Here is a 22,222-nt window from a genome sequence, read left to right on the forward strand (position 1 = left end):
CCTCCTCAGTTTCGGAAAGCAAGGTTGTGTCATCTGAATAAAGCAGATAATCTTCCAATCCTGATTCCACATTCCTCCTCATAGAGCCCAGTCTCCCAGATGATCTGTCCTGCATATAAATTGAAAAGATATGGAGATAGGACACATCCCTGGTGTACACCCTTCTTGATTTTGAACCATGCAGTGTTTCCTTGCTCTGTTCTAACAAATGCCTCCTGGTCCAAGTATAAGTTTCATGTAAGCACAATCAAATGTTCTGGGATTCCCATTTTTCTTTAAGTCAGCCACAGTTTGTTGTGATCCACACAGTCAAATGCCTTTGCATAGTTAATAAAACACAGATAGACATTCCTCTGGTACTCTCTGCTTTCAGCCAAAATCCACCTAACATTAACTATAACATTCTTAGTACCATGGCCTCTTCTAAACCCAGCTTGTGCATCTGGCAGTTCTCTGTTGGTATACTGTTTCAGTGGTTTCTGTATACTTTTCAGCAGAATCTTGCTTTCATGTGATATTATTGATGATGTTGTTGTTGTTATATGCCGTCGAGTCATTAGCGACTCATAGAGACCCTTCTTACAACAGCCCTAAACTCTGCTCTATCCTGTGCCAATCGCACTGTCTCTGATACACCCATCCCGATTACCCCAGTCATTGAATCAATCTACCTCATAGAGGGCCTTCCCCTCCTGCTCTGTCCCTCCACCCTGCCAAGCATGATGTCCCTCTCCAAGGACCTGTCCCTCCTTACAACACGTCCAAAATATGTTAGACAGAGCCTCAGAAGCCTTGCCTCCAGGGAGGTGCCGGTTTAACCCTCTCTAGGATGAGTCTGTTTGTTTTCCTAGCAGCCCATTCAATACTCTTCTCCAACACCACAGTGCAAAGGCAATTCTTTTTCTATCCTCCTTAGTTATTATCCAACTCTCTGATTCAAAACAAGTGATAGCAAAGACCATGGCCTGTATCAGACACACCTTAGTCTCCAGAGAGACACCACTGCTCTTCAGTACTTTAGAGAGGTCCCTAACAGCAGACTTTCCATCCCAATACATCCTTTAATTTCCTGGCTACTGGTGCCAAGAGTGTTGACTGTAGAGCCAAGCAAATTAAAGCTGTGAACAATCTCAGTCTCTTCACCATCATCCTGATACTGCCAACTGGTCCAGTGGTGAGAATCTTTGTCTTCTTGATATTGAGCCTCAATCCATATTGAAAGCTGCAGTCCTTGACCCTCTGCAGTGAGTACTTCAGATCCCCCTCAGTTTCAGCAAGCAGCGTTGTGTCATCTGCATAATGCAGGTTGTTGATAGATCTTCCACCAATCTTCACCCCACATTTCTCCTCATAGAGCCCAGCCTCCCGGATAATCTGTTCTGCATACAGGTTGAAAGGTATGGAGACAGGACACATCCCTGGCTTATGCCCTTCCCAATTTTGAACCATGCAGTGTTTCCTTGCTCTCTTCTGACGACTGCCTCTTGGTCCGAGTATAGATTTTGCATTAGCATGATCAAGAGTCCTGGGATTCCCATTCTTCTCAGAGTCAGCCACACTTTGTTATGATCTACACAGTCAAATTCCTTTGCATAGTCAATGAAACACAGATAGACATTCCTCTGGTATTCCCTGCTTTCAGCTAAGATCCATCTAACATTAGCTATAATATCCTTAGTATAATATCCCTTTTAAACACAGCCTGGACTTTGGGCAATTCTCTGGTGATGTGCTGTTATTGTGATATTATTGATATTGTTTGATAATTTTCACACTCTGCTGGCTAATCTTTCTTTGCAATGGGAACAAATATGGATCTCTTCCAGTCAGTTCACCAGGCAGTTGTCCTCCAGATTTCTTGGCACAACTTGGTGAGTGCATTCAGGGCAGCATCTGTTTGTTGAAATATGTCAATTGGTATGCCGCCAATTCCTGGGGCCTTGTTTTTTTGCCAATTCCTTCAGAGTAGCTTGAACTTCCTCCTTCATCACCACAGGCTCTTGTTCATACTTTTTTCCCTGTGAAATTCAGCCTCCCAAAACCTTGGTGGACAGCCACTGCGGGTTCAAATATTTTGTGAACAACCACCAGGAGACTCAACTTTGGCCTTTCTCAGCTCAGGTAATTTCACCCACACTCCCAGAAAATTATAGGAATACATGTGATAATTTTCTTATAATCTTGAGGTAAATAAGGCCTTTCTAACTGACCCACATCCAAAACCAATAAAGTAACTGATAAATTTGACCACATAAAAATCTATATAAACTCTCTGCTTTGAAAAAAAACAAAATAAAAAACCCAAAAACCAAACAAACAAAAAGCCCCACAGTAAACAATAAACCACAACAACAAACAAAGTAAAAGAAAAATAAGAAACTGGGGGAACATTGGCACTGATACAAAACCTGTATCTAGGCCAAGAAACAATAGCTTCTAAGAGAGGCTTTCTAGGGGAAGCTATTTCTTAGAAAGGGATGTTACACTTGGACAAGTGGAGTGAGAGTCAGTGAAATAGTGTAAGACCCTCAACTAGACAGATTGACACAGTGACTACAATGGACTTTAATGTTTCAGAGATTATGAGGTAGGACAAAATTCAGATCTTTTGTTCATAGTGTCTTTGACTTGAAGGCACCTAAAACCACCATATCACACAGAAAATACAAATCTCCTTGGGAAAAGAAAATAATTAAGAACAGCCAACAGAAATATAGGCAAAGAATATAAACAGAGAGATGACATAAAAATTATTTAAATATGCTTAACTACACTTACAGTGGAAGGAGGAGTGGCATCCACTTCCATAATAGCTTTCCTCCGGAAACCCTATGAACCTGGAGAGAGGATGAAAGGCACTCAAGCGTTGAGGACTCTCCTTCATAGGGTCACTATGAGTCGCCTGCGATTCGATGACACTTAACACAACAACACTTACAATATGAAAGATACAATATAAAAAATATTATATATATATTTGTTAAATACTATTGAGTCAGAACTGACCCTTCAATGGATTTTCAGAATCAATGAATCACATTGGAGGGTAATGCCCTTCACGGAAGGTGGTGGTTTCAAACCATGTACTGTTGAGTTTGCAGCACAGCTACCATCTCTCTCTCTCTCTCTCTCTGTGTGAGTGTGTGTGTGTGTGTAGTGTGTCAACTATATGGTGTTAAGCTGTGTGCACAGGCACATTCATACTTTAATTGTATGATGGCTGGATGAAAGGATCAATTGGTTTGACTCTGTATAGAAGACATTGGACAATGTACACTAAACTTAAAAACCCCTAGTCTCTTTTTCTCATTCTCCTTTTTACTCAATTATTATGTAAACTAGAGAGTCAGCAAAAAAGAGGGAGACCCTGAACAAGATGGATTGATACAGTGGCTGCAGTAGTGGTCTCAAGCATAATGATTGTGAGGATCACACAGGATATAGGGTTACTATGAGTCAGAATCAATTCAATATTATCTAATCGCAACAGTAACATTTTATTGGGGGACTTTATCCCATAGAAATTCTTGCCTGCTTTTGAAATAATGCCCATACAAAGTTCATCAATTAAGCATTATTTGAGATAGTAGGAGATTAGACACAATCAAATGCTCAACTGCTTAAATAAACTGTACTTTATCCATGCAATGAATTCTTCAACTGAAGAAATTAATGACTGCCAAGACATAAACTGAAAAATTCAAAGAGTAGAATAATGTACCTGTTACCTTTAGAGTGTAGAACTGTAATCTATATTCATATATGCTTATATATGAACAAAGAATTGAAGAAATACTTACAAAGAGACTCTTATTTCACTGTTTCTAAGATATAATTTTTCTTGTGTCTTTGCATATGTAAGGTATGAATAAGGAAACTCTGGTGGCTTAGTGGTATGCAGTTACATTGCCAACCAAAAGCACATGGTACAAATCTACCAGCTACTTCACAGGAGAAAGATGGGTTATTAAGTCTCTGCGAAACCCACTAGAGGGTCAGCTATAGCTGCTTCCAACTTGACAGTAAATAACAATAAAACAGGACTATGTGTTCTATCATGGCATTTTAGAATTATAATTAGTCAAATTATTTTCTTTCTTCCGGTTGATATTGTGTTTATGTGACATCAAGTCAACTACAATTCCATAGGGATTCTATGAACAATGCCTCTGAGCCCTGTCCTATCCTGAGCCAATGTCACCACCTCTGATACATATCTACACATCTGACCGCATTGCCAGTCACTATGTCAATCCATCTCATCCAGGCTCTTCTTTTGCCCTGACCCTCCACCCTTCCAAGCATGATATACTTCTCCAAGGACTTGTCCTTCCTGGTAACATGCCCAAAGTATGTGAGATAGAGCTTCAAAATCCTTGCCTCCAAGGAGCAGATTGGTTTCACCTTCTCCAAGACAGACCTATTCATTTTCTTGGTAGCCCATGGTATGTTCAGTAGTCTTTACCAGCAGTACAACTTCTGTCATATTTATTCATTGTCCAATTCTCAGACGTATAGCAAGCACTTGAGAAGATCATGGCTTGGATCAGTTGCATCTTAATTTTTAGACTGACATTATTGCTCTTTAGCACCCTGAAGATCTCTTTGACAACAGATTTTCCTGACTGTTGGTGTCATCACAAGTGTTGATTGTGGATCCAAACAAGATGAAATCATTGACAATTTCTACCTTTTCTCCATCCATCATGATACTTCCTATTGGCCCAGTGGTCAGGATCTTTGTTTTCTTGATATTGAGAGGCAATCCATATCGAAGGCTTCAGTCTTTTATCTTTTGCAAAAAATGCTTTCTCCTCAGTTCTGGTGAGCAAATTTGTGCCATCTGCAAAATGCAGCTTGTTGATGAGTCTTCCTCCAATCCTGATGCTACATTCTTCTTCATAAAATCCACCCTCTTGAATGATCTGTTCTTCATACAGATTGAAAATATATGGATAAAGGATACATTCCTGGCACACTTCTTTCTTGATTTGGGACCATTCAGTGTTTCTTTGCTCTATCCTGTCAACAACTTCTTGGTCTAAGTTTCACATGAACACAATAAAGTGTTCTGAGATTCCCATTTTTCTCGTTGTTAGCCACAATTTGTTGTGATTCACACCATCAAATGTCTTTGTATAGTCACTAAAACACAAATATACATTCTTCTGATACTCTCTACTTTCAGCCATGATCCATCTGACATCAGCAATGGTATCTCTAGTGCCATGGCCTCTTCTAAATCCAGTTTATATTTCTGGAAATTATCTGCTGATGTATTGCTCCGGTAGTTTTTGGATAATTTTCAGTAGTATTTTGCTTGCATGCGATATTAGTGATGTTGATTGTTATTGAGTCGAGCACAACTCATAGCGACCCTATGAATAAAAGGCCTGAAGCCTTTCTGTAACTATTGACATTTATCAAAGTTCATAGAGTTTCTGGAGGCATGCTGTTTAGGAAGTGGATGCCATTAGTGATATTGTTTGATAATTTCCACATTCTGTAGGATCACCATTTTGGAGAATGGAAATAAATTGCAATCTCTTCCAGTCAGTTAGTCAAATAGCTATCCTCTTTCTTGTTGTTGTATACCATCGAGTCAGAGCTAACCCTCTGGTGGGTTTTCAGAGGTGGTTAATTGCACAGGATAAGATTGCCCATCCTTCTTTCACAGAACAGCTGGTGGATTTGAACCATGTGCCTTTGGGATTGCAGCGCAACTTCTTGCCACTAGGCCACCAGAGCTCTCTAATCCTCTTTCTTAGTGGTATATGAAACAATAAAGTCAAACTCTTTACCATCAAGTTGGTTTTCTGAGGCTGCATGTGTTAAAGAGAAAAGCTGCCCATTTTTCTTGTGAGGGGCTTCTGCTGAATTCAAACATCCAGAGTTGCTCAGCTTTTAATTACCAGTACAGCATGTTATGAACTCTCAGAGCTCCTGACAGATTATCACTCACTTTCATAGAGCTGTTTCTGACTCATAGTGACCCTCCATTAGGTTTCCAAGGCTATAAATCGTAATGGATGAAGCTCTTGGTGAATTTGACTGCTGCTCCCTTGGGTATATATTTAAATAAAATGCCACCATGATGCACCTTAAATTGTTGGTGTCTTAGACTTGATATACTACAGAAATATCAATGGTTAACTACGGTGAAGGGAAACTAGGCAAAAAGGTAAGAAGGAGGCTTTTCACTTATATGGCTTTAATTCTTTTTCTTTGAAGTATATTAATTTATTGCCTGCTCAAAATTTAAATACTATGAATAAAATTGTGTAACAGAAACTGATGTACATCTGGATACCAGATTAGTTCCTGCTATCTGTAGTCTTCTGTAGTGATGAACTAAGATATTAAAATAGGTTATGAACAATGCACTTTCTGGTACATTTTAGTTGTTAAGAATGCAATAGTTAGTTATGTTGACCTGGATAACTATTGGATCCTCAGTATCACACCTGGGTTGGCTAGTAAGTAGAATGTGTTCTTTTCTAGATGAGACTAGTTTTTGTTTTAGAGATAGAAACATATTGTTTGATCATAAAACTTTGAGGAGCAGAAAAAATCCCTCAAAACTCATGACCTCCAGTGAAAGAAAGATGAACAATCTCCTTTGGTGTGACTCATACTCTTGGAAACCCAATGGCAGGTCAGCTATGAGTTGGTTATGACTCAATGGCAATGAGCTTTTGAGTGAATAAATCATAATTGGAGGAGACTTTCTTTCTAGAAGCTTCTGGTATATTCAAACCATAGGAGATGCCAACCTTTGAGTTAGCTCTGTAATTCGCTATAGACTATGTTGATGTTATGACCTAGTCAGAGTTCTCAGCAAAAATCAACACTTGGATATACACACAACTATATCAGAATTTTACTCTTCTTCAAAAGCCTAGATAAACTTTAAATGAGTGAAATAATTTTCTTATAATAAATGAGATAGTACTTGAGAAGACATTTAAACCTAAGTCTGTCAAAGTGTTGCGGACAGAAGTTAAGATTTTATTTTTACTGTGATTTGAAGGGGATTGTAAATTCATGTGCAGCAGCCATTTGAAAAAAAAAAAAATTAGTCATTTCTCAGAAGGCAGTGATAGGCCAATGGTAGATTGTTTGTCTTCTGTAAAAGGGATTCAGGCTTGATTCCCAGCCAATGTACTTCATGTACAACCAATGCTAGCCTGCCAGTGATGACTTATGTGTTATCATAATGCAGAGCAGGTTTCAGTGGAAGAGGTAGATTTCCTTCCAAAAGTCAGTGAGTAAATAAACTAGTTGTTGTTGTTATTGTTAAGTGCCATCTAGTTGCAGGCAACTCATAGCGACCCTATGAAGGAGAGTCCTCGATGCTAAATAAACTAGTAGGAAAAGAAATCAATGAGTGAAAAAACAGTATTAATCACAACGATGTGAACTGCCACTTTGATAACAAAGACAACCTCAAAAACTATCTCAGCTAGAGTCCTCCTTCTCAATTCCCTAGCGTGGCAATTAAGAAAGACTCCTTGAACAATGACAACTGGAAACAAAGAGGGATGATGCAGAGTCACCACCAGTTAAAATATCACCAAATTGCCACGGAGGACTTTCACACATTTTATGCCACATCATCCTCCCAACAGTCTTTTAGTGTAGGTCTTGGCCTTTAATTCCTAGATAACAGATGAAAAATCTGAAGACATGAACAGAGAATTTGAACCTAAATATTGCTGACTCTAAAGGTTTTCCTCCTTTCATCATATTGCCCTGTCCCCTCTCCTCTCTTAGCAAAATATGCAGAAAGAAGGGCCTTAGGCTATTCTAAGGATTAGAGGTAAAAACAAGGGACAAGGCGGAAGCATGGAAATTTTTTCTACTTCTAACAGAGGCTATTGACACATATGGTGACCATCTGGCACTGAAGTTACTTAGGCAGAAATTCAGCCTAACAACAATGCATTCAGGTTAGTTAGCTTTGCAATGTTCTAGTTCTCTAAAATCTTGCCTTAAGGGAGAATGGCCTGGGTGAATGGTGATCAAGAGTCACAACATATCTGTTAATATACAAAAGAAAACATCAGTTGATGTACAGGGCTATGATTCTGGTTGATCTTAAATATCTTCAGGCAGATTGTGTCCTAATCTAACAGAAGATGTCACCCTTAATGATTGAATCATGAAAAATTCTATAAACAAAAGGGACACCTACAAATGGATTCCATTCTCTTCCATAAATCAGATGTCCCTGTTGAAAAGCTAGATAAACAGTTCCAGCTGGTAGGTAGGGCTAAACAGTGGTCAGCCCTGGAACCAAATCTGGCCCCATGCCTGTTTTTGTAAATACAGTTGTAGAAGAACATGACCATATTTTTTTGTTAATGCACTATCTATGGTTTCTTCCCCTCTACAATGGTAGAGTTGAGTGGTTTCAAGAGACCCTATTATCCAAAGGCCACAAGTATTTACTATCTGACCCTTTATAGAACATTTTGCTGAGACCTCTTCTATGCAAGGAAGGTTCCAGTGAGTGGAGCCAAAGGTCTTGACCATGTTCCTGCTGATAAGACTCAGAAAGAGAAGGAGAAGAAGCAGTAGAAGCCCTGGAAACACTTGCCCAGAAGCGTGTTTTTAGGGGCTTGGTTCCATCAGGGATGAAATAATGGTCCTATGAATTCAATTATCAGGGAGCCCTAAACCATGTGTATGTGGTTTTTCTGAGTGAAAAGAGTCTCAGAGACTGTCACTTTGGTGACTGGCTTCTCTATCAACTTCTGTGAGGTCTGAATAAAGTTGTGATGGAAATAAACCCTTGTTAGAAGGCTACTGTGAATGTTATCTTTAATCCATTAGAATCTTCTCTTGGCCTCTCTAGGGTCTTGCCGGGTAGTTTGCAGAGAATATAGTAGCAGTGGTCAGTCAGGTCTTTACAGAACTGGGGGAGTCATTTGGACCCAGAATCCAGACTGGTAAATCTTGAGGAAGCCTCAGAGATCATCTAGGCTAAAATTAATAGAATAATCTGTTCAGAGCTTCACCATGTGTTCATGGTACAGTTTTCTGAATCCCATTTATGGCATCTCTTACTATTCCATACCCTGTGACCTAGCATCAGGCCACAACATATTTTTCTTAGATAGACAGAGGACTAGAGAAGTGTTTACAGGTTCAGCGTGGCCTGTTTCTTATCATCTGGACCTGCTATAAGCAAAAATGCATGTTTGATAGCACAAAAAGCCCGTGGTCAACCCTGAAGATCAGTTTCTTATGGGAGAGGTGGCGGAGTTAACAGAATCAAAAAGGTTCTGAGAAGTGTTTGTGGACATATGGGTGAGAAGGCAAAGAGCTATTGTATTTTTGCACAAACAACATGTGAATGAATTATGCTTTTACAGACAGCACAAACCCTTAGAGCATTAGTTCTTTATGCATGCTATGCACATAATATGAGCATACATAATATTTCTATAGGCGCATTATATGCTAAACATTCAGTATACACAGTGGTTGATATACAGCTCAGTCACAAAAGAGTGGAATGGCAGACCTGTTTAAAGACAAAGGGAAAGGATTCAGGACAGATAATCAAGACAAGGAGGAAGAAAGAAAATGTAGCCTAAAAGAATATTGCCAGAATTCACACCCTTGGGTAAGAAATCTTCCAGATCAGGAAGGTTCATTCCAAATACTAGGATGGTTCAGACTGGCTGAAGTCATGGAAACAATGTGAGGTACATTGGAACACAGACTCCATGCAATGATCGCATACCAACATAATAATAATTAATAATAATAATACAAATAATAATAATTGCATTGTGGGCTCACAAGGGTTGCAAAATGCTAGTGTTTGAGTTTAGATGAGTATGTTAAAGCTCAGGAAAAATGCATTTAACCTTAATCTACATGATGATCACAACTGTTACAAATATGGGAAGATGTGACCAATTATAGTCCCCAGCCAAGGGATTTCATAGTAGCCACAGAATTACCTCTAGATAACTACCTCTACACTCTGTTTATCCAGAACCAAATGCTCACAAAAATAAGAAAAAGCCAGTGGAAGACCTTAGTAGCACAGTGAATTAAAAGAAAAAAAACTTTATTGCAGAAAGAATTTTAGTAATAGGTATTTGAAGCTTACCATTGAATTCAGAGCTCAAATCTTATACCAGATTTCCTTGACCTGAATCACCTTTATCATTTCACCTTTAGGACATGGACGTATGAGTGAAAGATAAAGAGCATGTGTGTTTGGAAATAAAATCAGAATTAGCAATTATGCTGAAAATCAGTCTGCTGTATCTTGGCGCTTGTCCCAAGTGACAACAAATTTTATTCTGCAGTTATGGACACAGTATTCTGAAATAAGAACTGGGGGTAGAAAAATGAATAGCTACACATCCTTGTTAATTGTTTCATGGAGTAACAAACACATAAACAGATAATTTATACTTAATTTTATAAGAATGCCAGAGGGCAACAGTGTTAAGGGAGCAAAGAGATTAATATGTTGTTGTTGATGTGTACCACTGAATCAGAACCAACACATAGTAGTTGACTAACCAGCAGGTTTTCAGAAGCAGTAAATTACACAGGAACAGACTGTATTTTTCCTCCACAGAGCAACTGGTAGATTAAAAATGTGTACCTTTACATTGGCAGTGTAATTCCTTACCATTAAGTCATTAGATATGGAAGCTTCTGGAAAGAGAAGATATCTGGTTTCCAAATAGTGGGAGGCATAGCACTCCCTGAACTCAAAATCTACTAAACAGCAGTAGTAACCAAAACAATGACAGGCTCATTGAGCAATGGAACAGAATTGAGAACCCAGAAATAAACCCAGCTGATATTCGACAAGGAAATCAAAGCTATCAAATGGGAAAATGATAATCTCTTCAACAAATGGTGTTGGCAAAACTGGATTTTGACCTGCAGAAAGCTGAAACCATAAAGTACATAAGAGGCAAACTGGGATCAAGCTTAGAAGCACTAGTCCAAAGTATAAAGAGACTGCCAAATACAGCTAGAAATGCACAATCTGAAGAGGATAAAATTTATGCATGGGACCTTCTAAAGATTAAATCCATGTGTGCATCGAACCTTTTCCCAGCAGGATGAAAACAGAACCCACAGACTGGGAACAAACATTTGGTAATGCCATCTCAGACAAGAGTCTCATGACGAAAGTTTACAGAATACTCCTGGGCCTCCACAAGAAAAAGACTGATAACCCAATTAAAAAATGAGTAAAAGACATGGAAAGAATTTTCACAGAAAATGTTATTCAAATGGCAGACACCTGAAGAAATGCTCCAAATCACTGGCAATAAGAGAGATGCAAATCGAAACCACAATGAGGTACCATCTCACTCCAGTAACGGTGGCAAAGTTTAACAGAACAGCAATTAATACATGTTGGAGAGGATGTGGTGAGAAAGGAACTCTCCTGCATTGTTGGTGGGTTTGTTAAATGGTACAATCATTCTGTAAGGCAGTTTGGTGCTTCCTCAAAAAGCTGAACTGAGGCACAAATGGAGACTTGCCCACCAATATTGATAGCAGCATTATTCACCATTGCAAGAACATGGAAACAGCTCAGATGTCCAAACACAATCAAACTGATTGAGAAATTATGGTACATTCACACAATGGAATACTACACAGCACACAGGATCAATGATTTTGTAAATTATTACCTAACTTGGGAAGGACTGGAGAGCATTATGCTGAGTGAATTGACTCAGTCCCACAAGACAAATATTGTATAAAACCATTATTGTAGAATGAATATGAAGATGCTAAAGGAGGAGGAAGTAGAAGCAGAGGGGTCAGGATAGGCAGGTGGGGGAATTAATCATGGAGTTGTACAATTTGATGGGTGGAGGGTGAGGGAAATTGGAAGAATCTGGTCTGAAAAACAATGCATTCAAACTTTGTAAATAAACTAGTATAAATTAAAGAAAATCTTTGAAAAAGTGAGATCCCAACCAAGCTGAGTAGAACCTGGGGTACAAAAAGAAGACATAGTGAAGAGTCAGCAGGGTCAAATACAGTATATTAAAATGTTTCTGTTATGTTTGGAAATATAGAGGTTATTGGTGAATTGAAAGAACATTTTTAAGCAAATAGGGTGGGAAACAAAAAGCCAAAGTCGAGAGTGAAATAAGATTGAAAAAGTGGAGACAGTTTGCACAAGAATCCTCTTCTGAAGGGTTATGGCTAAGAAGGGAAGAAGAGTACAGAAGAATTTCTGGAGGAACAAGGGTTAAAGAAAAGCTGAACATAGAAATCTCATACGATCCAGCTATTCTATGCTAGAAATACACCCCAAGAAAAATAGAACTGAGAAACAAATGGAGAGTTGTACACCTGTATTCATAGCAGCGTTATTTACAATAGCAAGTAAGTGGAAATAGCCCATCAACAAATGAATGAGAAGTTATGGTACATTCACACATGGAATACTATGCAGCACTAAGGAGTAATGATTTTGTAAAGTACTATATAAGATGGGCAAGTCTAGGTAGCATTATGCTGGGTGAACTAACTCAGTTGCAGAAGGACAAATACTAAATAAAATCACTACTGTAAAAATAGATAACTAGTAAGATGTATATAAAAGGAGGAAGGGGCAAAAAATAGGGAAGGGTGGAAATCACTGGGATAGCAGAGTTTAATGGGTGGATGTGTGTGTGTGTGTGTGTGTGTGTGTGTGTGTAGGAATAGGAAAGATTCAATGGGGACTCAAAAAGATCAATAGTAACTAGTCTTATAAAATACAATGCATATGAATGATTGTATAAAACACAACATAAATGAAAGATTTTATAAAACACAATGTACATGAAGGAAACAATATATACAGAATATTGTATGCAGTCTCATTTTTTTAGAAAAGGAGAAGAAAAACATGAACGTATCATATTGTGTTTTTGTTGAGTTTGGTTTTGGTTGTTTTGGACTGGAGAGATTTTCACTGTATGTCTAGCCTAAGGAGCCCTAGTGGCGTAAAAACTAAGTACTTGGCTGTCAACTGAAAGGTTGATACTTCAAACCTACTAGCAACTACATTGGCAAAAGATCCAGAGATCTGCTCCCATAAAGATTACATCCTAAAAAACCTTAGGAGACAAGCTGTGTTGCTTGAGTCAGTGAAAAATTGGCTTGACTCCACTTAGCAATAATTGGTTGAAGAGAAAGTGAGGACATAATTGTTGATAAAGGAAAGAAGAGGAATAGGGCTGAAAGGAAGATACTGGCCTTGGACAAGAAGACTAATCTCATTCTCTAAGATTGAGACAGGAATTATGAAAGTGGGTACTAGGGACTCAAGGCGGTATATAGAAAAACATGACAGTTTATTATTTCCATTTTCTCCATTTTCTCAATCATCAGCAAAGATTCTTAACTGTGAAGGCTGGGCAGGAACCTGAGAGGAATGAGTGAAGGACTGAGCAGGAACTCTGACATGAAGGTCAGAGTTTGTAGGAGTCCTAGACACATGGAGGGTGTGGGTGGAACTATTTTGCCAGTGCTTCTCTCCATCAAAGTTCTGCATGTTTTCATCACAGATGTGGCTTTTCAGCTATGTATTTCCCTATAGAAGGAGAACACTCCTAAGACCTTGGAATAACTGGACCAGTAAGTAGGTGAAAGGCAGATTGGGAAGAATATTTTGATTTTGCCAGGAGGAACCAGACCTTGGAGATGGATGAGAGTGCAGGAGTGGAAGACCACAGATGAGATGGATTGACACAGTAACTGGGATAATGGGGGTAGGTATGTTGGAGACAGAGAGACTGGCTCAGGATAGGGCACAGTTTAGAGCTGCTGTGCTGAGTCACAGTAGACTTGATGGCACATAACAATAACAAGAACTTTGCAATCAAGGGTCAAAGCCAGACCAGACTGATTCCTCCTGCAATTCCTCAGAGTGGCTCTGTTCTTTCTTTATATGATGCTCATTCCAGACCATTCTAGTCTGTGAGTCCAGGACAGTAGAGGCCTTGAAGGCAACTATGGTTCTGCCTTATGGCTCGATCACACTCCCTCTCTCCTAGCCCTATAGCCCAGCAGAACCAAGTCCAGCAGAACCACACTTATTTCTCTTACACTCAATCCTATCTCCCCCAAACCCTGAACTCTTGACTCCCCTCACTCCAGTCTAAAGTACTTCATTTCTATGTCAACACCCTTCTTTGTCTTTACCACTCTCTTGCCATTTATTATCTACTTTTTGTGATGGTTAGTTTTTCTAAGTTAGTATATCTTATCTCAATACTCCCTGCTCCAACACAACATTGACCTTCATATGGTTAGGGATATAATTTTTATTTTTTTTTTGTTTGTGTATGAGTGCCATTGAATCAGATCCAACTAGCATAGTAGGAGATTGCCCCTCCTTCTCCAGGGGTGCGTCTGGTGGATTAGAACCAAGTGCCTTCAGGATTTCAGCACAGCTTCTTGCCAATAGGCCATCAGAGCTCACTTAAGCATGTAAATTTTACACATTTGGACTTTGTATTCCAATTCCAGCATTACTACTAATTAAATACTATTGACTTTCTTGTTTAGCTGACTGAACTAAATGGATCAAGTAACATGGTGTGAGCTGTCTTGGGGAAGTGGGGTTTGGAGAGTAGACCCTCTCTGTGGGTGGAGCCATGGAGAAAATGGCTTCTAAACATGGCTTTCTTACTGAAAAGTGTGTCATGTAGGGATCATGATCATAGCTGCCCATTGGTGTTTTCTGATTGTCTAGGACATGTTGCAGAGGAGTGTCGGAAGAAGAAGAATGTGCAGAGGAAATATGAAACTTCAGTAGTTCTCAGATCCATGGTGGCAAACCCCTAACCAATCCCTCTTTCCTATCCTGCCCTTCTTCCCAGACTCATTTATTGCTGCAGGCAAAACCCAATACTTCCAGAAACGGCTCTTTAAGGCAGAAGGCATGACTACCTAGTGCCCCTTCTGCTCACAAGTGATTTATGTGGCTGCAAAGGTGAAATGGGGCTTCCTATCACCAGCCTTATTTATGAAGCAGATGGGGGTGGGGGGGGGAAGAATTACAGCGACAACTAATTCCGTCTTGGCTTTGTTTTACCTGCTTAATTAGTTGTACAATGGAAAGAATTGTGAAGCTGAACTCCATTTACATGTAAGTAAAGAAAGTCCTTCCTGGGATTTTTCAGAGGTGGTATATTACTGAATGTAGGAATGATATTGAACATCCATATTAGATAACATATTTGGGTTTGCTCTTAAAACTAGAACAAATCAAAAAGCCATTTGTTGTTTCTTGTGGTTAGGTGGGAATTAAAAGAATGGATTTTCTAATTCACTCAAAGCCCGAATCACCGTCATTTTAATGATGTTTCTGCATTTATTTTGGTTCCTTGAGTCATTTCTCATACTGAAAAAAAAAAGAACAATGTGATGTTTGGACAGTACAAACTGCTTCAAGGCATTTAATTATCAAACTTGAACTTTTCTTTGTTCTTCCTAGCTTCATTCCAGGCCACATGCCAGTTTACACTCACTAACCTTAGAACAGGTCACTTATGTCACCCTTTCTAAAATATCACTAAATGCCACTATTGTTAAGAAAAGGATCACATTTAAGATAATAATGAGAAAACACCTAAAGATTAGGAATCTTCACCACCCTAATTATTAAATTTTCTGACATTGACTTGGTAGAGCATTTATTTACCCCTGTGACACCTGGTTCCAAGAAATAAGCCTGCTTATCTGTCCTCTCACACCATCAGGTGGTGGCCTGCAAGTTCTTGGCTTCAGGTTAAGCCAAATATCCTGATTCCACACAGAATCACTTGGGTAGCAGTTCTTGGTCTTTCAACACTACAAGTAACCCTTTCAAAGAAAGATACTGCTGCTGTTGTTGTTGTTAGATAGGACAGTTGTTGTGTGTAGTCGAGTCAGAACCAACCCATAAGTGACCCTTCAGTGGATTTTCAGAGACAATATTGCATAGAGAAGACTGTCCATTCTCCCATGGAGCAGCTGGTGGATTGGATTTGAGGTTGCAGTGCCGCTTCTTACCACTAGGCCAACAGTGCTTCCTAGATAGTGCCATATTAATGCCAAATAGGTGACTTACTGGTAAGGAGAGGTGCTGCCAATCCAAAGGCCTAAATCTACCATCTACTCTGAGTGAGAAAGATGTTGCTGTTGTTGTAGTAGTGCACCATTGATTCAGAACTGACCCTCCAGCAGGTTTTCAGAGGCAGTTAATTGGATGGAAGGAGAGTGCCCATGCTTCTCTCCATGGAATAGCTGGTGGATTCGAACTGTGTGCCTTTGGAATTTCAGCACAGCTTCTTACCACTAAGTTACCAGTGAAAACAGAAGCAATAAGCTGATTCCAAATCAATGGTACACAACAACAACAACAGCAACACTGGTAATATGCTCATACTTTAGGCCTTGTGTCCCATATTGAGATTGCAATAATATGGTCAATATTAGCATAAGACACCAAAAAAGCAACACTTTATCAACTCTAGTGTACAGCAGTGCTTTTTAAATCCTAATGTACCTATGAATCCCCCATGGGACTCCGATTAAAATGCAGATTCAGATCCAGTAGTTCTGAGGAGATTCCCTAGATTCTTCCTTTCTAATAAGCACTCAGGTGACACCACACACAGAGACAGTCTCCCTTAAGATTAAGTACTCACGTAAGACCAAAGGACTTTATGTTAAATAGAGTCTTTTAAAATAGTATTTTAAATTTGGCCGAACAAAACTGTCTGAAGACATTTGGCTTTTGATGTAGTCTCACAGCTCCATCTCCCTAACTCTCAAGTTTCTCAGTTCACCTACTTCTGACCCTGGATGACTTGAGTTATTTGCCTTTTAATTTCTAGAGACAGGAACCTTTGGGGTCTGCCAATTATCAGTGCTAGATGAATGCTGTTTGTTCTCATTGAAACTGATTAGGAATGTCCTTTGAATGTTAGCTTCTAAATCAGCCTTGCAAACATGGTGACACCTAGCTAATTTTGATCCATTTTCACCTCCATTTTTGGGCTCCCCAAGTCCTTTCCTTAGGGAGGGCTGGAGGCTTAGTGGTAAGGAGCTATAGCACCATTCTAAAGGCATGAAGTTCGAATGAATCAGTTGCTCCATGGAAGAAAGACAGGCAATCTCCTCCCATGTGATTTACTGCCTTGGAAAACCCATTGGAGGGTCAGCTCTGGGTTGGTTCTGATTAAACTGTATACAACAACAACAATAGCTACAAGACTTTTCATTAGGCCATTCTATTTCTTTGGCTTCGGAAAAGCTAGCATCTGTGTTTGTGAAAACTCCATTCTTAAATTCATATGCTTCCCAAATTAAAACAGGCTTGCCAAGGCAGAAACATAGGAATTCAAACCCAGAGGCACTTGAGAGGTCAAGGTCTGCGCAGCGCCCTTCTAAATAATTCTTGAGCTTCCTTTGGAACATGTCTTCCTCCAAAAGCAGTCTGTTCCATTGTTGTGCAGCTTTAATTGGGAGTTCCTTGGGATTTTCAGTCATGCATCATATCTCTCTAATTTCTGCTATTTGCTCTCTAGAGTTGTCCCTCTCCTATCATAGGATTCTTCAACAAATCTACTCTTGTGACTTCTTATTAGGATTTTTGTTTTCCTCCCTATAGATCTTGAAGAGCTTGAGATTGTTAACAACTTCAATTTGCTTGGCTCCACAATCAATACTCTTGGTACCAGCAGTCAGGAATTGAAAAGACAAGTTGCAGTGGGAAAGTCTGCTGTCAGAGACCTCTCCAAAGTACTGAAGAGCAACAATGTCAGTCTGAAGACTTAGGTATGCCTGATCCAGGCCATAGTCTTTGCAATGACTTCCATCAAAAAGCTTGACAATGACTAGGGATGATAGAAGGAGAATTGATATATTTGAGCTGTGGTGTTGGAGAAGAGTATTGAATACACCATGGACTGCTAGGAGAACAGATTTCTCCTAGAGAGGGTGAGACCAGGCTGTTCCTTGAAGGCAAGGATTCTGAAGCTTTGTCTGACATACTTTGGACATGTTGCAAGGAGGAACTAGTCCTTGGAAGGGTGGAGGGGCAGCGCAAGAGAGGAAGACCCTCAATGAGATGGATTGATTCAGTAACTGGGGTAAGGGGGGGGAATGTGTCAGAGACAATAAGATTGCAAGGGATAGGGCTGTTGTGCATAAGGTCACTATGAGTTGCAGGCAACTCACGGCACATAACAACAACATATGCAAAAATATCTCATTTCTTTAACAATAAGTTTAGTATTGTGATTTCCAGACCGCTCATCCTCTCAGTCTTTAGGCTTTTAAAGACCTTATTTTGGCATTGTCTTTTGTCTCCCTTTCTTCTCCGATATGGCCTAACCTGATCTGGTCTGAAAATTTATTTTGGTAGCCATGGTTTTCTGCTGACCCATATTGAGATCAGAAATCTCACAGGCATGTTTTATTAAAGGGAATTGCATTTTCCAAAATCTGTGAAATTGACTATAAATCCAGTACAGACTTTTGTCTTTTTTGGATTGATCTTGTTTCTTTCAACTATTCTATTTGGTTGAGATTTAAGTCATGATTCTACCATCTTTTTTTTTTTAAATTTAGGTTGTTTATTTTTCATTTCAATGAACATCTACAGAGATTTTGGGATTCCATTCATTCATTGTTGCACCCTTCTCCCCGCACAAACCCCTTCCCCCCCATTTGCTCCTCTCCTTGAAAAGCAAAAGAAAAACTCCCTCATTGGGATTCTACCATCTTTTATATTAGGGATTTATCCCACTTTGTGCCTCCACAAATTTGCTAGGTCCAGCCCTTATGCTTTCATCACTGGAAGTAAAGGACAAAATTGTAGATCATTGTAGTTTTCCACTCAATATAAGCTGTATAGTCTTTTACTGAATACATTTGTCCATTCATTTATTCATTAATTTGCTTATTCTCTCAGCAAGCCTTGGCTAAGGGGTCTGGAGTGCCAGGCATTGTGTTAGTTGCTGTTGTCATTTCTGTAGTAGATGTTAATGAAGTTATCCTATGTGCAAAGAGTAGAACTGCTCCATAGGAGATTTCCATTAATTGTTGCACATTTTCCTCCCTGTCTCCCTCCCTGACAGTTCACTTTTTTTCTTTGGGAAAAAAAGTTCTTTCGTTGTTATACAGTCCTCCCTCTTCCCCTCCCCTGACCACTTTACTATGCAACTCTTATTCTGGACTCTTGTCATGCCAATAGTACTTAATCATGTATTCCTTTTATACAGTTCTCTCCCTCATCTCTTTCAATGCCATAGACATTATTTATCCTCTCATTTATTAATTATCCCCAACCCCCATATCAGTCCTGTTCTGTAATAGTGGCATAATGCAGTATTTGTCTTTTTGTAATGGAGATATTTCACTCAGTATAATGTCCTCCAAGGTCACCCATTTTGTGTAATATTTCATGAGTTCGTTGTTTTTCAGTGCTGCATAATCTTCCATTCCATTGTGTGAATATATCACAGCTTCTCTATCCATCTGTTTGCTGATGGGCACTTGAGTTGTTTCCAACTCTTTGCTATTGTGAACAAAGCAGCAATAAACCTGGATGTGCATATATCTGCTTGGGTGGCAGTTATGGTGTCTTTGGGGTATATTCCCAGTAGTGGAATTGCTGGGTCAAATGGTATCTCTATTTGCAACTTTTAAAGAAAGCACCACACCGCCTACCACAGCAGTTGCACCATTTTACACTCCCACCAACAGTGAATAAGGGTTCCAGTTTCTTCACAACCTTGTCAACATTTGTTGTTTACTGCTCTGTGGAATTTTGCTATTGTTACTGGAGTGAGATGATATCTCATAGTTGTTCTGATTTGCACCTCTCTTAGGGCTAGGGATTTTGAACATTTTTTCATGTGTTTATTCACTATCTGAATGTCTTCTTTGGTGAAGTATCTGTTCATATCCTGTGTCCATTTTTCAATTGGGTTGTTTATCTTATTGTGGTGGTCGAGTATTCTGTAAATTCTAGATATAAGTCCTTTATCAGATACGTCATTTGCAAATATTTTTTCTCAGTCTGTGGCTTCACTTTTTACCCTGTTGGAGAAGTTTTTGGATGTGCATAAGGATTTGATTCTTAAAAGGTCCCATTCATGTTTTATCCTCTCCTGGTTGTAGGTCGCAGAGCAGATTTTTAGGTGCCTGTGGGTGGATCTGAACCACTGAACTTTTGGATACTAGTTATTAATAGTTTTTGTTACCAGAAACTATTGTGCTAAAAACCAAAGCCATTTTGGGTTTAATTGGCTCTGGTTCATGGAAATCCCATCAATAAAGCGACACAAGATTTTGGCTGGATTTTCAGAAAGAGATTACCAGAACTTTCTTTCAAGGCACCTCTGGATTGATGTTGACTGCCAATCTTTCAGTTAACAGCCAAACACAGTAGTGATTTGTACCATGGTGAAACTTGTAGTAGGCAAATAAAATATGATTTCTATTCTTACAGGACTCAGTGTCCAGTGGGAATATAATGTATTTCCAAATCGTATCCATAATAATAGAATTTTTATAAAAAAATTCATTTCAAGACAGGTTCCTCTGATCCTATTTGCCTGAACTTATTACCTGTTGAGCCTGTCTTCTATTTCTTTTACCATCTGTTTTCCTTGTAATATGAGGGCTAAGGCACTGGAATTTTCAAGAGTCCAGAAACTGAGAGTGCCAATTGCAATGGGTTCTTCAGTGGGTAGTGAGAAGAGAAGAGATGTTGGGGGGAAAGGGAAAGAAATGCCAAAGATTTTTCTTTCCTTTTCCACAGAGGAAGGGAAATGGCCCTTTGATTCCTTTACTGGTTGGAACTCCAGTGGGGCTTACTAAAAGTCAGTAAGTATATGTATGTAGTGAATGTGTATAAATCAAGACATGCCTGTGTAACCAGTATGCCCAACAAGCATAACCTCTGATGTGAACAAAGAAGGACATTATTGTTGGACTTTATTCAGGTAGGCTAATCTTCCCCTACACCTGAATGGTAACTGAGTACTTCTTATTTCTACACAGTATTAAGAAATAGATTAGTATAATCACTTCTAATCACAACTGAGCAACAAGAATTGTTCCACCCAAGATGTGAAAAGCCACAACTCCAACACTGACTAGACATGAAATAATTTTCCTGTCAGCTCAGACTTCTTTAAGCCTGAAAGGCTGTAATAGGGAGAAAGAGTGAAGTCTGGGACTTCTCTTTTCTCACTGCTCACCTCTGTCTCCAGTTGTTAGCTGCTATTCTGCTGCAGCCACTGTTGCAGCTAGGGGAGGGAGTAGAGGTCACAGTTCAGATAGTTTTTACTTAACAGAATGGCACTGATATTTGGAGGCCACATTTTCAGATGGCTAAAGCTAGAGCCCCAGCTGGAAATCCTAGATGAGTAAGGAAGAAGAAGAAGAGAGCAGATTCTTTCCCTCCTGGGATATTCTCCAGGGCCTTGGCCCCCCATAGCTTCCCACTTTTAGAGACAGATTATCCAGGAGGCTGGGCTCTATGAGGAAAAATGTGGGGTCAAGATTGGTGGAAGATCTATCAACAATCTGTGTTATGCAGATGACACACCCTGCTTGCTGAAACTGAGGAGGACCTGAAGCGCTTGCTGCAGAGGGTCAAGGACTTCAGCCTCCAATATGGATTGAGGCTCAATGTCAAGAAGACCAAGATTCTCACCACTGGACCAATTGACAGCATCAGGAAGGACGGTGAAGAGATTGAGATTGTTCACAGCTTCAGTTTGCTTGGCACCATAGTCAACATTCTCGGCACCAGCAGCCAGGAAATTAGAAGATGTATTGCCATGGGAAAGTCTGCTGTTAGGGACCTCTCCAAAGTACTGAAGAGCAGTGATGTCTCTTTGGAGACTAAGGTGCGTCTGATACAGGCCATGATCTTTGCTATCACTTGTTATGCATCAGAGAGTTGGACAATGACTAAGGAGGATAGAAGAAGAATTGATGCCTTTGAGCTGTGGTGCTGGAGAAGAGTATTGAGGGTACCATGGACTGCTAGGAAAACAAACAGATTTATCCTGGAAAGGGTCAAACCGGGATGCTCTTTGGAGGCAAGGATTCTGAGGCTTCGTCTAACATACTTTGGACATGTTGCAAGGAGGGACAGGTCCTTGGAGAGGGACATCATGCTTGGTAGGGTGGATTGACTCAGTGACTGGGGTAATCGGGA

The sequence above is a fragment of the Elephantulus edwardii genome, unplaced genomic scaffold (genome assembly GCF_000299155.1).
Source record: "Elephantulus edwardii isolate Elephantulus edwardi_28Jun2011 unplaced genomic scaffold, EleEdw1.0 scaffold00210, whole genome shotgun sequence".
NCBI classification, from domain to species: domain Eukaryota; kingdom Metazoa; phylum Chordata; class Mammalia; order Macroscelidea; family Macroscelididae; genus Elephantulus; species Elephantulus edwardii.